The 25,645-nt window shown below is 40.9% G+C and overlaps 1 non-coding gene and 1 pseudogene across 1 annotated transcript; both read right to left on the bottom strand.

The window, feature by feature from the left end:
* Window positions 1–7,668: 7,668 nt before the first annotated feature.
* Window positions 7,669–14,726, bottom strand: LOC122625414 (annotated as a pseudogene).
* A 386-nt stretch (window positions 14,727–15,112) lies between these two features.
* LOC122625382 lies at window positions 15,113–15,291 on the bottom strand. The gene has a single exon (XR_006326554.1). It is a non-coding gene; the product is annotated as a 5.8S ribosomal RNA (ribosomal RNA).
* Between the last annotated feature and the right edge of the window lie 10,354 nt (window positions 15,292–25,645).

Here is a 25,645-nt window from a genome sequence, read left to right on the forward strand (position 1 = left end):
CCATCGAAGACTTCCGTGTCGCATGGAGGTAAGCGGCAGCCGGACGAAATTAGCGGCTGAGAGGGTGCTTGCGCGACTTGAGGCGTTGCTCTGTCGATTGTTTCGCCAATTTGTGCTGCACATGACTCGTATAATGAGTAGCAGTAGTCATATTTGGCCTGGAGAATAGACACTGTGTCGAGGGATCCTTCTTGGGCCATTAGGTCAGAGCATGTTTCGTACTCTCTTTCCAATTTGTCCCATAAGGCTCGCACCTGTTGCAGACGGACTTGTAACGTGTGTAGGGACGGAGAGGCTTGATCAGGAGTGTTGATCTTCGCTTCGAAAAGGCTTACGCGATCGCTGACGGCGATGAATTTATGCAACGCTGCGGTTGCGGGCGTTGGCTGCTCAGAGGATGCCATTTTCTTTGTGGTAGAGCGTGTGACGCGGAGGAAATCAGTCCCGACAGCGGAGGGACTCTCGGATTTTCTCGATAGAGAAGACTCACTAGACGCGTCACTGGTCGGGAAATGACAATCCTAGGAATTGTCTTCGAACTGGTCGATGGCAAAACCTTTGCTTTCGGAGTGGGAGTCGTGGTTTTGACCCTGGGACTAACGGACTTGGGTGCTGGCTTACCGCGAGTGGCTAGCGGAGATTGCGGGTTGAACTTTTGTTTTTTTCCAGGTGCGGGTGTCTTTTTCTTCTCTCCCTCTAGGGGCATGCTCAGCTATGCCCTAGGAGAAGGAAGTCAAGAAGGCCTGCCCGCCGCAAAAAATGTGGAATCGAAAAAGAACCAGACACAGAGAGCACCCAAATCTGGATGGACAAAGAATCCCGTCGGAATTCGGGAGTAAGTTGCAATTGGGATCTGGAGATTGGAGCACGAAAGGGAAAAAAAATCCCAATTTTTGTGAAATCAGGCCCCAATCGATCTTCAATCAACTGGAAAAAGCTTAAATGAAGCACAATATAGCTAAAATTCAGTGCGAAAAATAGCTAGGAGGATTCACAAAAAAACAGCTAGAGTGAAGTCCACAAGAAGATATAGCTATATTGGAGTCTAGAAAAACAATAGCTCAAATTTATAAAAAAAAAAAACTATGAATTGCAATTTCTAGAAAAATAGCTAAAAAATAGCTACCAGCTGGAGTCTGGATAATAGCCAATGATTTATAAAAAATCGCTACCGATTGGAAATCGCGAAAAAAATAGCTAATATATGGAAAATAGCTATAAATTGGAATTTATGGAAAAATAGCTAAATAATAGCTACCAGATGCAGTCTGGGTAATAGCCAATAATTTATAAGAAATCGCTACCGACTTGACATCCCGAAAAAAAATAGCTAATATATAGAAAATAGCTATAAATTTGAATTTATGGAAAAAATAGCTAAAAAATAGCTACCAGCTGGAGTCTGGGTGATAGCCAATAATTTATAAAAAATCGCTACCGACTTGAAATCCCGAAAAAAAATAGCTAATATATAGAAAATAGCTATAAATTTGAATTTATAGAAAAATAGCTAAATAATAACTACCGAATAGAGTTCGGATGATAGCTAATAATTTATAAAAAAACAAGAGAGAACGCTATAGTCGAGTTCCCCGACTATCTGATACCCGTTACTCAGCTATTCGAAGTGCGAAGGAGAGTCTTCAGCACATACAGTTTTTGGCGGTTTTGTGGGCGCTAGAGTGGGCGTGGCAAAAAGTTTTTTGGCAAATCGATAGAAATTTACAAGACTAATACAAAAATGAAAAAATATCAAAACATTTTTCAAAAGTGTGGGCGTGGCAGCTTTGGGCGGTTTCTGGGCGTTAGAGAGGGCGTGGCAAACAGTTTTTTGGCAAATCGTTAGAAATTTACAAGACTAATACAAAAATGAAAAAATATCGAAACATTTTTCAAAAGTGTGGACGTGGCAGTTTAAGGCGGTTTGTGGGCGTTAGAGTGGGCGTGGCAACATGAATCGACAAACTTGCGCTGCGACTATGTCCCTGGAGTCTGTATGCTTAATCTCAACTTTCTAGCTTTTGTAGTTCCTGAGATCTCGACGTTCATACGGACAGACGGACAGACGGCCAGACGGCCAGACGGATGGACAGACGGACATGGCCAGATCGACTCGGCTACTGATCCTGATCAAGAATATATATACTTTATATGGTCGGAAACACTTCCTTCTGCCTGTTACATACTTTTCAACGAATCTAGTATACCCTTTTACTCTACGAGTAACGGGTATAAATAGCTACCGGATTTAGGACCACAACGAAAAATCGCGACAAACGGATGCGAAACATAAACACCAAAAAAAAACCAAGAAACACGCCAAAAAGCCAAGTTGGGAGGCTGATAAATTTGGGTGGAACTGATAAATAATTATTATACCCGTTACTCGTAGAGTAAAAGGGTATACTAGATTCGTTGAAAAGTATGTAACAGGCAGAAGGAAGCGTTTCCGACCATATAAAGTATATATATTCTTGATCAGGATCAGTAGCCGAGTCGATCTGGCCATGTCCGTCTGTCCGTCCGTCTGTCTGTCCGTCTGTCCGTCTGTCTGTCCGTCTGTCCGTCTGTCTGTCCGTCCGTATGAACGTCGAGATCTCAGGAACTACAAAAGCTAGAAAGTTGAGATTAAGCGTACAGATTCCAGGGACATAGACGCAGCGCAAGTTTGTCGATTCATGTTGCCACACCCACTCTAACGCCCACAAACCGCCTAAAACTGCCACGCCCACACTTTTGAAAAAGGTTTTGATATTTTTTCATTTTTGTATTAGTCTTGTAAATTTCTATCGATTTGCCAAAAAACTTTTTGCCACGCCCACTCTAACGCCCACAAACCGCCAAAAACTCTCCTTTGCACTTCCACTAGCTGAGTAACGGGTATCAGATAGTCGGGGAACTCGACTATAGCGTTCTCTCTTGTTTTAATTTAGGAACCAGAAATAGGAGCCAGAAATAGCTTTTAAAAAATTATTATTTGGCTTAAAAAATTATTAAATAATCGGGTCAGTTTTTTCTTAAATTTTGTCGTCGGACTTATTTATTTTATTTTATGTTTCGATTCTAGGGTATTCTCTCGTCGCTATGCGCCGGTTTTTTGTCAGGGCAATAAAGAACAAAGAGGAGACGAAACAACTTGCACTTGGCAAGCCTATGTAAGTCGCGACTGTGTGTATGTATGTATGTATTATTTGGAGTTTAAACATATATATGTAATAATGTAATCTCGGAAGAACAAAGTCAGGTTTTATTTTATTCTGTATGTAGAGATATGTGTTTTATTTTGAGCCAAGAGATAAAATTTGTTCTCAGTTCGGGTTCGATATTATTTATTATTTTTGGTAATATATTTTATTTGTGTATTAAATTGGTTAAATCTATGGAGTGATTCATATATATGTATGTAGATGTAAATTTTATTGGAATATGTATATGTATATTTATATGGATATGTATATTTATATGTGTATGGATATACATATATGTATGGATATGTATATTTATGGATATGTATAATTTTATGTGTATGTAAAGTTTTGCTGAATATATGTATATGTATATTTGATTTAATTTATTTGAATTTGTGGCTTGTATTTTATATTGAGGCAAAAAAAACCAGCAGTTTAGCAGCGGACGATAATAGTGATACGCTTGGATACCAGCGGATCACCGTGAGACGAATTAGGGGGCCGGTATTGGCAAAGCGCTTTTTTATGCACTTAAAAAAAGAAGTAATCACGGTGGCTGGGCGCATGTACTTATATATTTTCACTTAATTTTCACTTTTCACTTGATACGGATGGACGGAAAGAATAAACGCCGTTGGAAAAAACGAAATTGGCGACCACGGACGGAATAGGATTTAAGGCCGTACTTATCTTGATTTTTCCGCAAGGAGCGCGATGTCGCGGGCTCGAAGGACCATGACATGGAGTGGGCGGAATTGTTGTCCAAGATAATTTGACTTCTGACGTCGTTGTTGTTGCTGTTGCGGCTGCTGCTGATAATTCCTCCAGAAATTAAAAAGTCACGGGATCGACTTCACTTATGCACTTTATTACAACACTTGTAAATTAAGACTAACTTAAAACTAACATTGGGAATACCGCGGGACCGCGGAGTGGTGAATACCTTGCGGGAAGGAGGGAGAGCGAGAGGAGAGAAGGAGAGCGCGACGAGAGAAGGAGAGCGCGACGAGAGAGAGCGCGAGCAGCGGTGCTTGCGAGCCGTGGAGGAGCTTTGAGTACAAGCATTGGCCGCTTACACTGCCGCTCAACTGTTTGCGCCCTTCTGGCGTGAACAGCCAAACCCCACCTGAAGCTCCGCAATCCAGTAACTTGGAACAAATGTTTGCCCGTTTTCAAGGAATGGTTGAAAGTATGATGGAAAAAATGTTCTCCCAAATGACGCAGCTTATTGCTTCCATCCTCAACGCCAAAACATGGAAATAAGCCTGAACATAGTCATCTGGAATGCTAACGGCCTGCAGAGGAGCAGAGCCGAGGTAGAATACCTCATAAAAACGGAAGCGATTGACATACTCCTTGTATCTGAAACCCATTTTTGTCCCAGATCCCACTACAACATCAGCGGCTATGATGTCATACTCGCCAACCATCCATCTGGCAGAGCGCGCGGAGGAGCAGCCATGCTCATCAGGAGTGGTATCCAGTACACGGAGCTACCTGCGTTTCAGGAGGAATGGGCCCAGTGTGCCCTGGCACGAATCTCCAGCCTTCAGGGGGACATCACCATTGGAGCGGTCTACTTCCCCCCCAGACACTCAGTCACCGAGACTCACTTACAAGAGTTTTTCGAGTCCTTTGGACCTCGCTTTATAGCAGCCGGTGACTTTAACGCCAAACATTCTTGGTGGGGGTCCCGCTCCATCAACCCCAAAGGCAGAACGCTCCACAGGTTCGTGCAGAGCAGAAGACTGGATTGCCACTCCACTGGTGAGCCAACCCACTGGCCTACTAACCCCGCCTTGCTTCCCGACCTCTTGGACTTTGCCATCTCCAAAGGCATAGGACAAGCCAGACTCACATGCACCACTTTCAACAAGCTGCTATCTGACCACAGCGCAATAAAGATGTTGCTCAATATCCCCGTCCTCAAAAAAGAGCTGCCAAGAAGACTCACCGGGAAGCATACCGACTCCTCCAAATTTACCTTCTGGATGCTATCCTCCCTGGACCCGGATCCTCCTCTTTCCTCCCCAAGTGACATTGATGCGGCGATCAAGACACTCACTGAGGAGATGCACAATGCGGCTAAGTTCGCCAACCCTCCTCCTCCAACTACCCCGAGAACACCTGAGCGAGATCTCCACCTTTGGTCTCCAGAAATTGCGGCCTTCGTGGCGGAGAAGAGGCGCCTCAGACGTATCTGGTTCTCCTCGCGCAACCCAAGGGATAAAGCGGCATTCAACAGAGCCAGCAAGGAGCTTAAGGACAAGCTTTGCACACTACGGCAGGACTCATTCAATCGATTCCTTGAAGAGCTGGAACCTGGTGACCCGCAACACAATCTGTGGCATGTCACGCGTCACATCAGGAGGCCTGCAAAAAAGGCGTCGCCGGTGCGCAAAGCGGATGGCTCTTGGTGCCGCTCCGATGATGAGAGAGCAGAAGCATTTGCAGATCACCTCCAGATTGCATTCACCCCATTCAACAGATGCACTGGTGAAGAGCGTGCTGCCACCACCAGGTTCCTTGAGAGTCCATCTCCACCCAGCTTGCCGATAGAGCCCGTCACCCCTGAAGAGGTTGCGCAGGAGATCGCCTCCCTAAAGGCCAACAAATCCCACGGACTGGATCGTATCGACGCCACTTCCCTCAAAATTATGCCTCCTTCTTGTTCCCAGATGTTGACTAATATCTTCAACAGCTGCTTCGCACTAGGGTACTTCCCGAGATCATGGAAACGTGCAGAAGTCATCCTCATCCTCAAACCTGGAAAACCTGAAGCCAATCTTGCCTCATATAGACCGATTAGTCTGCTGGCAATACTCTCCAAAATACTCGAAAGAGTATTTCTGCGCAGAGTGTTGCCAGTACTGGACGAGGCTGGTTTGATCCCGGATCACCAGTTTGGCTTCAGGCGATCTCATGGAACACCCGAGCAATGCCACCGGCTCGTATAAAGAATCCTCGATGCATTCGAGAAGAAAAGATACTGTTCAGCCGTCTTCACTCTTGACGGCGACACGATCCCTACTACCAGCACCCCCAAATACCTAGGGCTTACCCTGGATAGAAGGCTTACATGGGGCCCTCACATTAATAGTAAGCGGGTCCAGGCCAACATACGCCTTAAGCAACTCCACTGACTCGTTGGAAAAAGTTCCAAGCTGCGTGACAAAACGAAGCTGCTCGTCTAGAAGACTATTCTCAAGCCAATATGGACCTATGGAATCCAGCTGTGGGGCACTACAAGTGCTTCACATAGAAGGAAGATCCAGCGATTCCAGAACCGATGCTTGAGAATAGACTCCAACGCCCATCCCTACCACGAGAATGCTGCCATCCACGAGGAGCTCGGAATTCCGTGGGTGGAAGATTTACCGACTCAGTGAGAGATACGCCAGAAGACTGGAGAATCACCCCAACCACCTGGCCATCAATCTGCTAGACAACAGCCAATCCACAAGACGCCTACAGAGAACGCACCCGCTTGACCTCACGCAACATTAATGTATATTTGTAACCCCTACCCAAGTACATTCTAAGTACTTCCCTTATGTCAATGTTCCCCCACAAAAAATTTAATTATTGTCCAATAGGACAGATTTTAAATAAATAAAACAGCTACACCAAAAAAAAAAAAAAAAAATATAGTAGTTTTTGAACCCTCTGTCGATAAAAGCGTCGCTTACACTACTATAACCTTTCACGTGTATGGGTTTTCTCTATAATACTAATAGAAAATATAAATATTTCATCATTTTTTTTTTTTATTAATATATAATTATATTAATTTGAATCATTTTTTCATTATTAATATGAAAATATATTTTTTTTCAAATGTTTAATATTTGATATACTTATATTTTTTCTGTATTAATATGATATATATTTATTTTCATATGTATATTATTTAATATACTTATATTTTGTCTGTATTCATATGATAAATTTTCATTTTTATATGTTTTATATTTAATATACCTATAGTATTGGGGTTTCTTTCGTATACTAAAAGTATATACGATTATTTCATATATTTCTCCTTTAGTCATAATAAAGTTTTTATTTCGATTATAAGATAAGGACAATTTCATATGTGTCACTAAATTGATGACGAGGTATTTGGCAACTTGATAGAATTTTTTAAAGTCTTTAACTCTATCATTAGTAGATGGGACAATTTCATATGCGTCACTAAATTGATGACGAGGCATTTGGCAACTTGATAGAATTTTTGAAGTCTTTAATTCTATATCATTAGTAGATGGGGACAATTTCATATTTGGCAACTTGATAGCATTTTTTAAAGTCTTTAATTCTATATTATTAGTAGATAGGGACAATTTCATATGCGCGCGTCACTAAATCGATGACAAGGCATTTGGCTACCGGGATCGGTCCGAGAGGCAGGCAGGCGCTATAGCTAGTGCGCTGCGCTAAACCTCACGAACTAACAATAATAAGTACATGAGTACTTATTTCGAATCATCAAGCAAAGGATAAGCTTCAGTGGATCGCAGTATGGCAGCTGCTTAACCACTTACAACACCTTGCCTGTTACAAAAGTCGTTTACAATTGATTCTAGGCTTTGTCATTGTATTAAATAATGCTTTTATATGTAACTAGCGCGGCATCAGGTGATCGAAGATCCTCCCAATTTACTATGTTACATATTACATTGGCATCATATCCAGTGTCGTTTATAAAGTAAATTATAAACTTTAAATGGTTTAGAAGCCATACAATGCAAATTGCGCCTTATTTATCATTGCAGTCCAGCACGGATACGACCTTAGAGGCGTTCAGGCATAATCCAACGGACGTAGCGTCATACCACTGTTCGCTCGAACAAGTATTGTGCTATTGGTCCGTACCTGCGGTTCCTCTCGTACTACGCAGGAATGCTGTCGCAACAACGTTTTGTCATTAGTAGGGTAAAACTAACCTGTCTCACGACGGTCTAAACCCAGCTCACGTTCCCTTGCATGGGTGAACAATCCAACGCTTGGTGAATTTTGCTTCACAATGATAGGAAGAGCCGACATCGAAGGATCAAAAAGCGACGTCGCTATGAACGCTTGGCCGCCACAAGCCAGTTAACCCTATGGTAACTTTTCTGACACCTCTTGTTAAAAACTCTTTAAACCAAAAGGATCGATAGACCGAGCTTTTGCTGTCCCTGTGTGTACTGAACACCGAGATCAAGTCAGCATTTGCCCTTTTGCTCTATGTGTGGTTTCTGTCCGCACTGAGCTGGCCTTGGGACACCTCCGTTATTATTTGAGAGATGTACCGCTCCAGTCAAACTCCCTACCTGGCAATGTCCTTGAATTGGATCATACCTGAGTAATTGGAGTTATACCAAATTTTCAAATCAAAAATACATAAATGCATCGTTTTATTAAAGAATTTGTTTGCGATTATATAACAAACTCGTGATACTTTGATCAAGAAGCTTGCATCAAAACCCAATACCATAAGATATAATAAATATATCCGTATAATGGCTAGGAAATGATACACGTTCCATTTAATCAAGTAAGTAAGGAAACAATAAGAGTAGTGGTATTTCATTGACGATACCAAACCGAGGTCTAATATCTCCCACTTATTCTACACCTCTTATGTCTCCTTACACTGCCAGAAGGGCAGACCCTCAAAAGGGTCTTCTTTCCCCGCTAATTATTCCAAGCCCGTTCCCTTGGCTGTGGTTTCGCTAGATAGTAGATAGGGACAGTGAGAATCTCGTTAATCCATTCATGCGCGTCACTAATTAGATGACGAGGCATTTGGCTATTTTTTTTTTTTTTTATCGCAAAGGTATGGACATTTTCGAAAGATACTAGGGCTGCCATCATTTGATTTGGTCAGTTTCCTAGCATGCACGATTCATTGCTCTATCTGAACCGAAGTTCCGCAACGCCTACGTACTAAAACCATCCTCATAGCCGTATTAACCATTATTGTGCGATGTTTATGCCTTTTTGATATTATGCCAAGGCAGCAGGCAGATGTATGTGAACCAAACGTTTTAAGCTACGTCCAATCACGAGAAAACCCGCTAAGGTACATGAACTGTCTAAAACAGCCAAGACTGCCTCTCATAACCTGGACGCTTATGATATGACTATCATATTTGCTGAGGAGACCCTTCGCAATCAATCGTTTTACGGATTGACCACTCCAAATCCCCCTCCAGTTTAGGGTGGCAGAATGAAACTCGATGTCACCTGCGGCTTCGAATCGGCGACGCAATTCAGTTCGTATGTCCGGTCTGTCGTATCTATTGATTTTGCGCTGATGCGCTTCGTCCAAAGAATGTCCGTCTGTCACAACCTGCACGTCAATCACATCAATGTGATTTGGTCGGAGTACCACCAGGTCCGGTTTATTAAGGCCGGATTCGCACTGCAGACTTGGTTCGGCAATGACCACGCAGCCTCTCTCCTCAAGTCCCCGCTTGATTCGATTTACTACGCAGTTGTGTCTAGCTACTCGCCTCCCATGCGAACGATAGCATTTTTGCATAATGTGGTTTGTTGTTTCGGGAGCATCACATCCTGCACGACACTGCCTCTCCAATTCGTGCCTTCCCCTCGTAGTGCGAGACTTTGTGGGTAGGGCATTTATCCGCAGCCGAATACCGTCTAAATATTCCTTTCCTGTTAGTAAACGCGTGGGCTGACTAACCCACCCGTGTTGAGGACCATAGTGGCTCGCTTCACAGAGTCCGCCACCATCAACGGAGAGGTACAACCTGTTCGCCCAATACTTTTCTATTGCCGGACGCGATAACAATTCATTTTGTTCAGCTATCAATCTACCTCGGGCCCTTTGTTTTTCCGCTTCGATGAAGGAGCTGGCTTCCTCGGATTGTACGAGGTGGGGCCATTTTATGTTGCTCAATCGTCTAAGTCGTAACATTGGTGCTACCGATCTTAGTGATGGAATTCCGAGACCCCCACATTTTGAGGAGGCATGAACGAATGCTATCGGCACATCCGACGGAAGATTTAGCCATCTTCGCACATAGAAACATATTAGCTTGTCAGTCTTTCGTAAGACGCCTATTGTCACACTCCCAAGGGATAACTTGTGATAGAGTTGTGGGATCAGGACAGACCGAAGGGCGAACAACCTCTGTTGTGGCTTAAGGGGGGCCTCTGACAACCTTTGTAGCTTTGGACCAATGTCCTCTGCCGGATTGCATCGAACCCTCCCACTTGCTGTGAAGTGTATACCGAGATACTTCCACTCGTCAGTACGCTTCAGTGTTGGAATCTCTCTCGAGCCTACGCAGAAGCTCTGTGCCTCTAGCACAGTACACTTCTGTTTCGGCTGGCCCTTAATACCGACAGTAAAGCACTTATCAGCATTAAGTTTAAGGCCGACGATGGATAAAAAGTCCATAGTCTTGTCCAACAAAGTTTGAAGTCCCATCCGAGTTTCCGCAAATAGTACCAAATCATCTGCAAATGCAGCAGCGTTTATCATGGCATTTCCGACCTTGGTACCAATCTCGCTAGGTAGTGCTCTAAATAACCGGTCGATGACCAAGTTAAATAGAATGGGGGACAAAGGGTCGCCCTGCTTCACTCCTCTAGCAGGCACGAATTCCTCTGAACACCAACCTTCCCCGTTGAGACTGATACCACCGCCCTCGTACGTCTTCTGTACATAGTCAACAAAGCCCTTCGGCGCACCATAAGCTCGTAATGTTCCATATATTGCTGCATGTGACAATGAGTCAAATGCCTTGCTAACATCTAAGTTGGCGATGTAGCAAGATTTAAAATACTTATGGCTATGCCTCAGGACTAAGTCAACTATCGTCGCATTATCGGCGCAACCGTCGGTTGGTAAGAAGCCCCGCTGGCGCGGGTCCCAATCGATTGATGAGGTCAATCGGGTTGCCAAGATGGCATTTAGCTGTCTTACCAGGACGGAAGGCACCGATATTGGACGAAAGTCTTGCGGTCGCTTTGCCGTCACCGTCTTCGGGATGAAGATGGTTCTGGCCAGTCGGATAGAATGAGGTAAGTTACCGCACCATAGAATTAGGTTCATTATGCGTAGCATAATACCTGACGGCACCTCCCTGTCAGTTTTTGGAGTTACCCCGTCAGGCCCCGGAGATGAAGATAATGAAACTCTTGATGCCCTAAGGGCTTGCTCCGTTATTGCAGGCCATACCGTCTCAAGCGAGTGATCCGTACGAATCACTTCTCCATTGCAAGAGCTTGGGCTAGGCTGAGTCATTACTTCTCTCCAGTAGGGCTCCATAAATTCTTGGCTTGGCATTACCGACTCATCAGTTCCATTAAGCAGGGACTTAATGCACCTTCCTTTATGCTTATCCCAGTTTCGCTGGACGACAGCGTACTGCTGCCTTCTGCTTTCCCTCCTATTCCGAGGTCTCCGAGGAGGTCTCGTCAGCGTGTGTCGTACACCCTGTACCGGAAAAAATTCCCTGGAGGTAGAGCGATAAGCATTGGTTTCCTTTCCCTCAAATTCCGCCCTATCAATGATAGTTTGTAATTCTTGGGCTCTCCATTTGGAAGGGCATACTACGGGGCTATACCCACGCAGCGTCCGCAAAATTTCCCTGTTCGACTGTTCGAGGGGAGTGATTGGAGATGCTTCTGACGTTGGTACTTGGTGGTCTTGCTCACTTCTACTAGGGCGGCGCCTTATGGTTAGATTAGCAACTTCTGGGGCGAGAGCGGATTGCCCTCTTATCTGCTCTATTTTCTCCTTATAATCGCCCCTCTGTCTCAGCTTTTTAATAGCTTCGCCGCTACGGTTTGCAAAATATACCGCTAGTAGCTTGTTTATGTGTTTAAAACCATTTGCCGTGAGCTCAGCCTCATTTCTCGCCATCATCCACTTCTCTTCCTCACTCCACCTTGCTTTTATATCGACACGTCGACGTTCTTCATCAAGTTCGTCTGGTTCGTCTTTGACATTCAGAGCACTGGGCAGAAATCACATTGTGTCAACACCCGCTAGGGCCATCACAATGCTTTGTTTTAATTAGACAGTCGGATTCCCCAAGTCCGTGCCAGTTCTGAATTGATTGTTAATTGATAATCGTTATAATTAATAAGAACTAATTGGTTTAACCCAAATAGTATTCTTAAAAATTTTAGCAAGAAAGTTCCACAATTGGCTACGTAACTAAACTATCCGGGGAACAAGAAACTAACATACATGCTAGAAACTCTATTTACCCAGAACGAGCACATAAACCATGTTATTGTTTCCCAATCAAGCCCGACTATCTCAATCTTCAGAGCCAATCCTTATCCCGAAGTTACGGATCTAATTTGCCGACTTCCCTTACCTACATTATTCTATCGACTAGAGACTCTTCACCTTGGAGACCAGCTGCGGATATTGGTACGGCCTGTTGAGAAGTTTGCGTGTCCCCACCATAAATTTTCAAGGTCCGAGGAGAAAATATCGACACAACAGTATATGTCATGCTCTTCTAGCCCATCTACCATATCTCTCTGCGAAAGACTTCCATGGTAGTACGGCTATAAAACAGAAAAGAAAACTCTTCCGATATCTCTCGACGGCTTCTTTATGGTCGTTCCTGTTGCCAGGATGAGCACGAGGCCCATATTTAATAACAAACGGATACTCAACAGGTTACGGAATTGGAACCGTATTCCCTTTCGTTCAAAATTATTCAAGTGTATTATATTCGCTTTTTGTATGTAGTTTGGCATTTTTGTTTTACTTGAAAATTTTCGGCTTTCGCCTTGAACTTAGGACCGACTAACTCGTGATCAACCACTGTTCACACGAAACCCTTCTCCACTTCAGTCCTCCAAGGTCTCATTCGATTATTTGCTACTACCACCAAGATCTGTACCAATGGCAGCTCCATGCAGGCTTACGCCAAACACTTCTACGCATACCATTGTACCTTCCTACTCACTAAAGTTTCAAAATTTATATCACAAGTAATATAAATCATCTACTTTAGCGGTAATGTATAGGTATACAACTTAAGCGCCATCCATTTTAAGGGCTAGTTGCTTCGGCAGGTGAGTTGTTACACACTCCTTTGCGGATTTCGACTTCCATGATCACCGTCCTGCTGTTTTAAGCAACCAACGCCTTTCATGGTATCTGCATGAGTTCTTAATTTGGGCACTGTAACATTATGTTTGGTTCATCCCACAGCGCCAGTTCTGCTTACCAAAAGTGGCCCACTGGGCACATTATATCATAACCTTGAACTTCATATCAAGAAAGTTAAGGTTCTTACCCATTTAAAGTTTGATAATAGGTTAAGATCGTTTCGACCCTAAGGCCTCTAATCATTCGCTTTACCAGATAAGATTATTTTATACAATATTAAAATGCACCAGCTATCCTGAGGGAAACTTCGGAAGGAACCAGCTACCATCGATTGGTCTTTCGCCCCTATACTCAAGTCTGACAATCGATTTGCACGTCAGAACTGTTTCGGCCTTCCATCAGGGTTTCCCCTGACTTCAACCTGATCAAGTATAGTTCACCATCTTTCGGGTCACAGCATATATGCTCAAGGTACGTTCCAGTTAGAGGCATAAATAATATAAATATACATTATACATAACTATATAGAACGCCCCGGGATTGTGTTAATTAGCTATAAATAGTTAAAAAACTAATCCCATTAGTAGTCAAGTTAATTACGCTATTAGGTTTATTTCCCAATAACTTGCACATCTGTTAGACTCCTTGGTCCGTGTTTCAAGACGGGTCCCGAAGGTATCCTGAATCTTTCGCATTGTTAATCATACAAGTGCATATAATAAACATAAAAATCAATGATAATTATGCCATTATATAATTCCGAAAAATTAACGCACTGTAATCATATAAATCTATCAGCACTATATCAAATTAATAACATTTATTCTGTGTTAAAATGCAAGCACTTTAATTTGAATAAACTATAAGTTATATTTTATGATAAATTTGGGATATGCTAATAGATTACAATGTCCTTATATGGAAAAAATGAACACTATCCTCATAATATTATTTAAATATTACAATTTGAATGATGAATTTTCCATAACGGATATTCAGGTTCATCGGGCTTAACCTCTAAGCAGTTTCACGTACTGTTTAGCTCTCTATTCAGAGTTCTTTTCAACTTTCCCTCACGGTACTTGTTTACTATCGGTCTCATGGTTATATTTAGTTTTAGATGGAGTTTACCACCCACTTAGTGCTGCACTATCAAGCAACACGACTCTTTGGAAACATTATCTAGTAATCATTAACGTTATACGGGCCTGGCACCCTCTATGGGTAAATGGCCTCATTTAAGAAGGACTTAAATCGTTAATTTCTCATACTAGAATATTGACGCTCCATACACTGCATCTCACATTTGCCATATAGACAAAGTGACTTAGTGCTGAACTGTTTTCTTTTCGCTCGCCGCTACTAAGAAAATCCTTGTTAGTTTCTTTTCCTCCCCTAATTAATATGCTTAAATTCAGGGGGTAGTCCCATATGAGTTGAGGTTGTATATAACTTTTTATTGCTATTAATTCTTTATATATAATGATAAAACATTTTATTAAATTCGTTGTAATAATTTCCATTATTTTTTGTAGCTTAGTATTTTCCATTAACGAACCAACGAAGAAAATAACATAACCAAATTTTGTCTATTTCCGAATCATTAATAAGAGACAATCCTAGATGAAAAATAATTCAATTTTTTATGCTAGACATTTCTCAGTATTATTTAATTGAAAAAGAAAATATTTCTCTTCGTTTTTCACATTCAAATGTGAGGATAATGTTTTTCATATACAGTTTTTAATATTATGAATAAAATTATTATTTTATCCAATAATATACCATATGCTTATAAAAATTTATAAACAACTTAATTAGCATAGTCTTACAACCCTCAACCATATGTAGTCCAAGCAGCACTATAAAATTAATTAAAGTACATAACAGCATGGACTGCGATATGCGTTCAAAATGTCGATGTTCATGTGTCCTGCAGTTCACACGATGACGCACAGTTTGCTGCGTTCTTCATCGACCCATGAGCCGAGTGATCCACCGCTTAGAGTTTTATAATTCATTTCTATATAATGTCAATATTGTTTTTATTGAAAGAAATTAAAAATACACCATTTTATTGGCATATATCAATTCATTCAATAAATGTATTTTTATACCTAAAATAAATGCTGCGAAATGTCTTAGTTTCATATAAGCAATATGTAACATATAATTACCATTTTATTAATATTTACCAATATGGGCGATACATACTGCATTTTATATAAAACATTAACCTGATGGATGCCAGGTACAACATTGTATATTTTAGGTTGTTGCATTAGCCAACGTGTGCTCATAACTAAGATGAACAATACATATTCGCAACGCGTGTATATTATGGTCCATATACACACAAATTTTAAAAATTCAATTGTCCATTTTCGAATTTTTAGGAAACACATTGTTTATTTTTATTTAAAAGCAATATATAAATCAAATTATTTTGTTGTGAATCCGCAAAACTTCACACACAATATCTTGTGGTCCCCAATCACAATTTTTAACTTATGTGGATTAATGTGGACCGCAGTCACATATAACCCAATGTGGTGGCAAGTCACATTTTATGATGTTTGGAAAGGAAAACCAGATCATCATTTTAATTTGATTTTTGATTCTTTGAATCAATTGAATTATTGTGTTCGATAATAGTCATATATAATTGCTTTTGTAAATAATCATAAATCATGTGCTATTGTAAAGTGATCTCATTGTAATTTGGTGAATGCTTTGTAATTTGGTTAATTTGGTTTTTGGTAAATTCAATTTATTTGTATTATAACAAATGTTTAACGGTAAGGATATTATACAATAATGATCCTTCCGCAGGTTCACCTACGGAAACCTTGTTACGACTTTTACTTCCTCTAAATAATCATGTTCGGTCAACTTTGGGAAACAACCGTAACACGCAAGGCGTCACAGTGATCACGTCCGGAGACCTCACTAAATAATTCAATCGGTAGTAGCGACGGGCGGTGTGTACAAAGGGCAGGGACGTAATCAATGCGAGTTAATGACTCACACTTACTGGGAATTCCAAAATCCCGGAGCCCAAAAGCTTTGGTTTCCCGGGAAGTGACTGAGAGAGCCATAAAAGTAGCTACACCCAATTGCTAGCTGGCATCGTTTATGGTTAGAACTAGGGCGGTATCTGATCGCCTTCGAACCTCTAACTTTCGTTTTTGATTAATGAAAACATCTTTGGCAAATGCTTTCGCTTAAGTTAGTCTTACGACGGTCCAAGAATTTCACCTCTCGCGTCGTAATACTAATGCCCCCAAACTGCTTCTATTAATCATTACCTCTTGATCTGAAAACCAATGAAAGCAGAACAGAGGTCTTATTTCATTATCCCATGCACAGAATATTCAGGCATTTGAAGCCTGCTTTAAGCACTCTAATTTGTTCAAAGTAATAGTACCGACCCACAATAATACTCGTTTAAGAGCACTAATGCAGGTTTTTGAACACATATAAGAACTCCACCGGTAATACGCTTACATACATAAAGGTATAGTACTAACCACAATTGTAAGTTGTACTACCCGTATGAAGCACAAGTTCAACTACGAACGTTTTAACCGCAACAACTTTAATATACGCTATTGGAGCTGGAATTACCGCGGCTGCTGGCACCAGACTTGCCCTCCAATTGGTCCTTGTTAAAGGATTTAAAGTGTACTCATTCCAATTACAGGGCCTACCTCCCCGAGCTGGGAGTGGGTAATTTACGCGCCTGCTGCCTTCCTTAGATGTGGTAGCCGTTTCTCAGGCTCCCTCTGCGGAATCGAACCCTGATTCCCCGTTACCCGTTGCAACCATGGTAGTCCTAGATACTACCATCAAAAGTTGATAGGGCAGACATTTGAAAGATCTGTCGTCGGTACAAGACCATACGATCTGCATGTTATCTAGAGTTCAACCAATATAACGATCTTGCGATCGCTTGGTTTTAGCCTAATAAAAGCACATGTCCCATAAGGTTCATGTTTTAATTGCATGTATTAGCTCTAGAATTACCACAGTTATCCAAGTAACTGTTAACGATCTAAGGAACCATAACTGATATAATGAGCCTTTTGCGGTTTCACTTTTAGTTCGTGTGTACTTAGACATGCATGGCTTAACATAACATTAAAGTGCTTCAAAATCTTATCTTAATTTCAACATAAAACTATAACCATATGATACTTGTCAAATGGTGGAAATATTTCTTTGCGAATTGTGTACGGAATATGTCCAGCTGACTAGCCTAATCCCAATATTCTAATAATATTCTGTTTATATAATGTTGATGCTAAGAGTCTCATGATCCAATTCCTTTATGTTAAATGGCGGTTTAAAAGGAAAGAAAGTATGACTTCCTGATGGCAGATACTATTATTGATCATCCTTGCATGATTTTAATAGTGTAATTTTATATTTAGGAAATCAAATAAGCAATACGTATGGTGACAACATTGCGTTCGATTGTCAGCTTTTGAGATCTTTATTAAGATTGGGTATCTTTTTTTCAGCATTTTTGGAATTCCAAATTACAACAGATTATTTATCTTTATCACAAACATATAATTCCCAAGAGTGCAACCTACAAAGGTTAACTATTTTATAATCTGATTAGAAGGGAGCATATGATACAGACGTTCAAATAGATTTAACTTGATTGTGTTTCAAAATTCCCAAAAACATGAGTACAAATAAAACGGTATGTACTTATATATAAACTCTCGCTATCAACTAAGCAACGTGTTTTAATAAAATATAACACAAACAAGTCAAATTCCCAAAATGAGCAAACAAGTTCTTTATAAAATTTGTAAAAAATACCTTAAATAAAAGTATGTAACAGGCAGAAGGTAGCGTTTCCGACCATATAAAGTATATATATTATTGATCAGGATCAATAGCCAAGTCGAACTGACCATGTCCGTCTGTCCGTATGAACGCCTCGATAGCTACAATGTTGAGATAAAGTATGCAGCTTTCGCAGACTTAAGCGCAGCGCAAGTTCGTTTCTGCGGGGTGCATAGTCCTGGCTGGCAAAAGGAAAACCTTTTGATATTTTTTGTATTTTTTGATGTCTTGTAAATTTTTATCGAATTGCTAAAAAGTTTATGTCTCATTTTCGGGCACTGCTCTGCACTATTTGGAAAAAAACAACAAATATGAAGCGGCAGAGCTTCGTCCGAATTCGGCTTAACTTCTGTGTTCGAAACTTCGCTAGACGAAGCCTGTAATATTTCTTTTTTCGAACATTGCGCGAGGAAAATTTCGGGCAGGGAATTTCAGTACTTAATTCCAATACCTCGCACACAAGGGTAAGGGGGCAAAATTGAACACAAGACAGCCACACTCTTCTTCCCGCTCTTATTACACTTCAGTACCAATCCCTAAGGAATCCCTAGAGATTTCTCAGGAATCGTTGAGGAATCCCACAAACTCTCGCTAGAGAGCCTCAAAAGGAGAGTGGCGAAATCTTTTCAGGCCAAACAGAAATGACGGAATGTTAAACCAACCGAGTTTCTCCACTCACGACGCAACCATTCAGAAAAGGCTAAACCGATGGCGCAGGAATGCCGGCAAAGGCGGAACAAATTCTACAAACGGCAAGTAAGAGTCGTAAACTTCAAACTAGGCTAAAACAAGGATTATAGAGGAACATGGACCAAATACCTACCTACAAAAAAGCTTCTCTAACGACGAGGAGAAAATAGACATGTTAATGAGACTTATACTATACATTAGGGACATCCACTTATGAAACTAAAATTAAAATAAAATAAAAATAAATAAAATTAATAATACGGAGATGAAGGAGTCGGTTGGCTAATAATTCTTGACGAAAAGCGAAGAAAGGCCCTCTTCAGCTCCATTGAAAACCGGAAAAGCAATGAACTTATATCTTTGTCTCAATATCCTGGGGAAAAATTAGAACAAAATAATAAAGTTAATTAATAATTAGTTCAATATCCACAGCAATACTCACCTAAGCTATCCGACGCCTATCGACGCAGTGACCTTGCTGATCCTGACGATGCGCACCTGAATGAAGACACCCTCCTGGCCATGCACTGAAGAACCTGCAAAGATAAGAGACACGAGCAGGATAAACGAACGGCTAAAGCATGAGGAAACTAAGTCGACTCAACAGCATTATTCTTTACACAATGCCACTTATCTGAAACTTTTGTCGCCAATCCATCGTAACGTTCTACACTCCACTGCGCAAACGAACCTGCAAAGAAGAGACACAAGACGGATTAACGCGTGGCGAAACATGGTCCAGCTAAGTCTACTTAGCTTGCATTTATGTTCGTACAACGCCATCTACCCGTAATATACTGCAGCTGATCCTTTAAAGTGTCAAACTACTGCCGCTCTTTTTAATCGGAAGCTCCACTGGCGGTAGAAAAGGGGTCAGACTTCTCAGTGCTGATTCTACTCCTGCGCTGTCGCGAGTGGTGACTGGATCCCTCAGTCAGTACAAAATGTCGCTCATTTAGGTCTTATTTGACAAAAAATCGATGATTCTTAAAAGACGTCTCCTTCATACAATGCTTCCTCGTCGATGTTGGCCGAATGCGCGGTTCCCCTGCTCCTTTAAGTAACCGAATTTGTGGTCCTCGAATTTATCTTTTTGTCTCGTAGCGACATATATTCCTCGACATGCAGACAGAATTCCTGAAATAAAGAATAAAAATGAATAACACAAAAGCGACGCAAAGGGATAAGAAAACCAATTAACAAAAATAGCAAACCAAGCAATACTTGCATGGCACAAGGCCCCTGATCCATTCCCTCCAAGGACCTGCAATCCTGACAGCCAGCCCGACTGCTGGGTTAGTATGGCTGCAATGTTGACATCAATCGCCCCATCGATTTAAAATATTCCACAAAAAAAAACACAATACAATTACAATGAATTATATACATTATTGAACATCTTGCTGTAGTCCTCCCTAGCCCAAGTTGCGTGCTGCTGCTGCTCGCCGAAATGCCTGAATCCTGCCACCACGAAAACGCATTTTGGCCCCCTGACGGCAGCATAAACCACTCCTTGCATGATGTAACCCCGGATGCATGCTGACGAATCTCTTATAAACAAAGAATATAAATATGTAATCGGCTGAAAATAAATCAAGGAAATTATTTAAAAGATTACAAACCAACGAAAACGAGGCTGACAATCCTGCGAATTTACACTCCGTCTCCATGCTGCAGTCATCCGTCGATGAAGTGGACCTCTTGCGCACGCCTACTTCACACTCTGACCCTCGTCAAAAAAATGATCACCAAATTTAGCTTCCTCGCAAAATTCGCTGAAAACTAAAAACAAAAACAACTCAGTCAACAAAACAACAACGATACAATTAATCACTTATCCTTTCACAGCCCTTGGCAACGAATCCTCGCCTGGTGGCTCCAGTTGGGCTCCAGGCGAAATGGGCTTATGATGGGGCCGTCGTCCGAGCGTTTCTTCTCCTGCAACGACTTATCCTGGCCGATCCTGTCTCGATTCTTGACTGCCGGAGGAAATTCGTAGTTAACACAAGTTACACAAGCATTTCTCACGGGGTGAGCACTATATATATACATATATATATGAAAAATAAAAACAAACGTAGCCCTCACCTAAACGGAAGTGCGGTAATAAACTATAAAACTAACCCCAGTACCTTTTTATAACTTATACTCACCATGACAAGAAACCTAGCTGCTGAAACCAAACTGGCTGCAACTTCGATGACTCCCCTCGGCGATGACTGGCGGAGATCCTAGCGATATGGCGGTACCGTCCTTCTGGCGGGGGTTGCTGAAAATAAATATAAAAAACAAGAGAGAACGCTATAGTCGAGTTCCCCGACTATCTGATACCCATTACTCAGTTAGTGGAAGTGCGAAGGATAGTCTTTAACACTGACAGTTTTTGGCGGCTTGTGGGCGTGGCAAAAAGTTGTTTGGCAAATTGATAGAAATTTACAAGTCTAATACGAAAATGAAAATATATCGAAACATTTTTCAAAAGTGTGGGCGTGGCAGTTCTGGGCTGTTTGTGGGCGTTAGAGTGGGCGTGGCAACATAAACTTGCGCTGCGTCTATGTCCCTGGAGTCTGTATGCATAATCTCAACTTTCTAGCTTTTGTAGTTCCTGAGATCTCGACGTTCATACGGACAGACAGACGGACGGACAGACGGACATGGCCAGATCGACTCGGCTACTGATCCTGATCAAGAATATACATATATACTTTATATGGTCGGAAACACCTCCTTCTGCCTGTTGCATACTTTTCAACGAATCTAGTATACCCTTTTACTCTACGAGTAACGGGTATAACAATGTTATTCTAGTTTGAAAACAAATATTTGAATTCTTGCACTTGTCGCTAATGTAAACAATCAATGAAAGCGATAATGTTACCAGATGTCGTTTTTGTGTGATCCTCAAGTATGCAATAACGTAGATTTACTTACCTTATTACTACCCAAGTCTCAAACCAGGCAATTTTGTACTCAAAACACAAATTCTGGTACCTAGATATTACAACTAAAGTGTAATCAGAGGTAAATTAAATTGTGGATACCGAACCAGAAAGTCAGTCTGTCTCCATAACTTCACCCGCAAAGCAAACAAAAAACGGTAAAAATTATTTTAAAATAAAAAATATATAAAATATAAAAACGCTTTCACTCGCTACGATAACTGAAAAACAATAAAAATCCCGGGTAAATTCGGAAAACCAAGTGAGCTGCAGACCGAACTTAAAGGAGAAAGTAACCAAAGACCAAATCCATAACGAGTAGCCAAAAATGATCAGCAAATTTAGCTTCCTCGCAAAATTCGCTAAAAACTAAAAACAAAAACAACTCAGTCAACAAAACAACAACGATACAATTAATCACTTATCCTTTCACAGCCCTTGGCAACGAATCCTCGCCTGGTGGCTCCAGTTGGGCTCCAGGCGAAATGGGCTTATGATGGGGCCCTCGTCCGAGCGTTTCTTCTCCTGCAACGAGTTATCCTGGCCGATCCTGTCTCGATTCTTGACTGCCGCGAGGCAATTCGTAGTTAACACAAGTTACACAAGCATTTCTCACGGGGTGAGCACTATATATATACATATATATATGAAAAAAACAAACGTAGCCCTCACCCTAACGGGAGTGCGGTAATAAACTATAAAACGAACCCCAATACCTTTTTATAACTTATACTCACCATGACAAGAAACCTAGCTGCTGAAACCAAACTGGCTGCAACTTCGATGACTCCCCTCGGCGATGACTGGCGGAGCTCCTAGCGATATGGCGGTACCGTCCTTCTGGCGGGGGTTGCTGAAAATAAATATAAAAAACAATGTTATTCTAGTTTGAAAACAAATATTCGAATTCTTGCACTTGTCGCTAATGTAAACAATCAATGAAAGCGATAATGTTAACAGATGTCGTTTTTGTGTGATCCTCAAGTAACAATAATGTAGACTTACTTACCTTATTAACACTACCCAAGTCTCAAACCAGGCAATTTTGTACTCAAACACAAATTCTTGTACCTAGATATTACAACTAAAGTGTAATCAGAGGTAAATTAAATTGTGGATACCGAACCAGAAAGTCAGTCTGTCTCCATAACTTCACCCGCAAAGCAAACAAAAAACGGTAAAAATTATTTTAAAATAAAAAATATATAAAATTTAAAAACGCTTTCACTCGCTACGATAAAAAATTGAAAAGAGTTTTTCGCACGCAATGTTTAAAATCCATCTATAACTGAAAAACAATAAAAATCCCGGGTAAATTCGGAAAACCAAGCGAGCTGCAGACCGAACTTAAAGGAGAAAGTAACCAAAGACCAAATCCATAACGAGTAGCCAAGGAGGAAAAACTGTGACGCTTAAAATCTGAGGATTGGTAAAACAAAAGCTTCTATTAAGGTATTTAAAAATTAAACCCATAAAATTATACCTATAATTCAAAAAATATTGTCATGGCAAATACACTATTTTCTGAGGCTTCGTCTGACTGCGATATTTTCTCAATAACGTCAAGCCCAGAACAGGAAAAGAACAAATTTTTAAGGTGATGATCTCTAGATAGCTTAAGTGGACATGCTCGTGATACCTGTGATTTAAATACACATATAAATTGGTACTTAAAGCATAAGCCAACACGAGGATGTGCCATAGAACTTATTGAGATGTTAAATGCTCATAAGTTGAAAGTTAAGCCCTTTTATAAACTTAATTGTTCTGAAAAACCCGATATTAGTATAGTAGCGGGCGGCCCCTAGTTACATCTCGGTATAGCAAAACAATGAAACTATCAGCGTTTCCCCAATTGCCGGACAGACTGAGCATCGATATAAACACTGACTGACTTCCAATTTATAAGAGTTATAGAGCACAGTTATGGCCTATTCTTCTAAGAATTAATAATATCCATTGCCGCCCAGTATTGCCAATTGAAGTTTTTATGGGACATAATAGGCCTCTTAATTGCGACGAGTTTTTATCAAAAATTAGGCCCGAAATTTCCGATATTATTAAAAATTGGTTGCGGCGCCTGTAGCGACTGCAAAGTTATTATATTGGTTAAAACATGTGCGTTAAATTAGCGGCGATGAGTTAGCGGCGAGGGCGGAACGGTGGAAATTTTCGTTATTTAGAGAAGAATTGCAAAATATAAAAATGCAAAAATGTTAAGAAAAGAAAGATCTAACTATCTATGTGCTACTTAAGTTTACAGGACTCAAGAAAGTATATAAAATATGCAATTGAAAATGCGGCTCCCTACTATTTAAGGAGTATCTCCACTCGCAGAGTGGATAATAATGCACGCCAGACCACCTTAAAGGACATTTTCTTAAGGACTATTCAGGAAAATTTCATACAAAAATTATCCACAGTTTTTGAGATAATGGCATAACAGTGGGTCCATCTATGAACCATCCCATACAAAAATGAGTCCTTAAATGTCATTTTATATTGTGGTGCTCACAGAGCGTGTTCCGGAATGCCGTGATAAGTACTGAGCCTGGAAAAATGCATCAAAAAATTATCGACAGTTTTCCAGAAAATCGCGCAACAGTGGGAGGAGTTTAAAGGCATTTAAAAATGCCTCTTTCTCTAGTACAAGTACCGCAGCCAATCCATGTCGTGGACCGCTTTATTAACAATAAGAGCTCTGCGCTAACTTAAAATATTTATAGCTCAGCTCACGGAGCGTGTTCCACATTGCACGGTATCTTAAAACTTTTGTAATTTTATTTATTATTTATGCAAAAATTTTCATTACATTTTGATCCACAGTTTTGGAGGAACACGACACGTGTTTTTACATTCATCGTGCTCAAAGCTGTGCTACATAACAGCCAACATACATGTATAAAAAATACCCACGCTAAATACAAATATTAATTACTCCGCTCACAGAGCGTGTTCCACGTTGCACGGTATCTTAAAACTTTTGTAATTGGATATCTGACACTGTCGAGGAAACCATTCCTTTTCAAACTTGCCGCTTTATTTACTTACTCCATCTACCCTTACCGTGTAAAAGAATCTGATTAATAATCATGTCAGAAGCATTATCCTCACCGCCAACAGCAGCTGCTGTTTCATCTTCTAGAAAGAAGTCGAAGAAGAAGGCAAACCGAGATCACCAACGCATGGGAGCTCACCGCGAAAAGACAGGCAATAAAACTGTCCAGGATATGAAAGCCGCTTGTAGGAAGGGCTTGTCGAGCTAGATATGGAAAACCAATAAAAAAAAAGGGGAAATTTCATTTGTATGGCTGGTCCTTCAAGATAGGGTGGCGCCATCTATGGCGGGAAACTGAGACCTGACGTACTGGCAACATCGAAAATAGGGTAGTTCTCTGGCTGCCAGTGGACTGCCATTATTGTCCACTTTGACGGACCTATATTTCCGATCTGGGGTAACTTCTGAGCCCACGCATCCCGATCGTTCTTTTCCATTTTGGCCATCATCGAAAGCAGTTGTCCGGGAGTAGTTGGTTTTTTTGTCGTCGTAATTGAATTGCATTAGCAATGTGTTTCAAAATAACGACAAGCTAAGTGCAAGCTGTGAGTATGCTAACAGAAAAACTTGCATATAAAGCTTAATACGCTATTTTATCTAGATACACAATAAAATTTTCAAACAAGCAAAAAAAGACAAAAAGAACGACACAGAAAACAAAAAAAAGGCACGCGACAAGTACTAAAAGCCACTGGCAGTCGAATTATTGGATGCCAGGCCTGAGTGCAGGGTAAATATTTAATAACCCCGGTTAAAGAATTAGGGAGTGATTTTGGTTTTACTTTTTTTGTTTGCTGATTTTTCATTTCGGGAAAAT

This window comes from Drosophila teissieri, chromosome X (genome assembly GCF_016746235.2).
Source record: "Drosophila teissieri strain GT53w chromosome X, Prin_Dtei_1.1, whole genome shotgun sequence".
Lineage (NCBI taxonomy): Eukaryota > Metazoa > Arthropoda > Insecta > Diptera > Drosophilidae > Drosophila > Drosophila teissieri.